The sequence below is a fragment of the Penaeus monodon genome, chromosome 22 (assembly GCF_015228065.2).
Source record: "Penaeus monodon isolate SGIC_2016 chromosome 22, NSTDA_Pmon_1, whole genome shotgun sequence".
Lineage (NCBI taxonomy): Eukaryota > Metazoa > Arthropoda > Malacostraca > Decapoda > Penaeidae > Penaeus > Penaeus monodon.
The window spans coordinates 36,925,510-36,926,830 of record NC_051407.1 but is presented as its reverse complement, the minus strand read 5'-3'; the positions used below and the strand labels follow the sequence as shown (position 1 = coordinate 36,926,830).

The 1,321-nt window shown below is 35.4% G+C and overlaps 1 protein-coding gene across 1 annotated transcript in view; it reads right to left on the bottom strand.

The window, feature by feature from the left end:
- The window catches only part of LOC119587106 (polycystin-2-like), a gene marked incomplete at its 5' end in the record, with an annotated part of 16,305 nt that overhangs the window by 8,038 nt on the left and 6,946 nt on the right, over nucleotides 1-1,321 (bottom strand).

Below are 1,321 nucleotides of genomic sequence, written 5' to 3'. Positions count from 1 at the left end.
CAATACAAATCGCCATGAATGAGGATCGCGTCAACGGCGTTACAGTAACACGAACAACAATAATAACAGTGATTTAAAACCACATGAAGTGAGCCCAGCATGTGATAGGCGAAGGAAAACACGAAGCACGAGGCCGCACTCCTAGGCACTCCTGATTCCGTGGCCGCGCCCGTACACATGTTGGTTGCATAACGAATGTATGAGGGGATAATATATGTAACTGCAAGTAGTACTGGAACCTTCATGATTATTGTTATCATGATGGTTATTCATGGCCAAAACACTGAAATATGTAAAACATGATAACAACTAAACAGATGTTAACAAAGAATTTTTTCTTCAACAAGAATCCTGGTATTATGACTCCCGAGTCATAATACCAGGATTATTGACGAAAAACAACCAGGGTTCAATCCGCTGGCAGGAATCGTCATTTGCTCTTCAGCCTATTTTAGGCAAGATTTTCATTTTAGAATCATGATTTTATAATTAGTTTGCACCACAACTGACACTCTTGAACAGGAAGAGATGGACGCTAAATATGATAGTTGTGGTCTCCCAGTAAACATACAATTATATTGTATATAATTAGGGTGTTTTTTTAGTGTTTTAGTATATATGTTTTTTTAAAGAAAAAAGTGAAAAAGACCGGAAAAAGCAAAACATAAAAAAAAGAGAAGGGGGCGAAAAGGAAATTGGGAAAAAAGAAAAAAAAAGGGGAATAAAAAATAGAAAAGAAGGGAAAAGAAGATGAGAAAAAGGATTTATTTATTATATTTTTATTTTTTAAAAATCTATATAAGACGGAGGAAACAAATAAAAGAAAAATGAAGATGTGAAGAGAAGGAGATAAATTAAAATTACTTAAATAATTATAAAATTATAATTTTATATATATAAGAAAGAGAAGGAACGAAGAAGAGACAAGAGAAAAAGAAAAGAGGGCCGGATAAAAAAGAAAAGAAAGGGGAAAAAGAAATTTTTGTTTAAAGATGGAAGGAAGAGAAAAGGGATATGACGAAAAAGCATAAATGAGAGATGAAGGAGAGAGAAGAGAAAGAATAGAACAGGATTAAAAGGAGGAAGATGAGAGCGAAAAGGGGGAAAGGGAAAAGGGACGAAGAGAGGGGAAGGAAGGAGGGGGAGAAATGGAAACGAAGAGAGGGGAAGAGAGATGAAGAGAGAAGGATAGAGAAGGAAAGAAAAAGAAAAGAGAAACAGAAAAAGAGAAGAGAAAAGAAGAAAGAGAAACGAGAAGACCGAAGAAAAAGAGGAGAGAAAAAGAGGAAGGGGAGACGTTTTTTCCTTTGGAAGTCGGTTC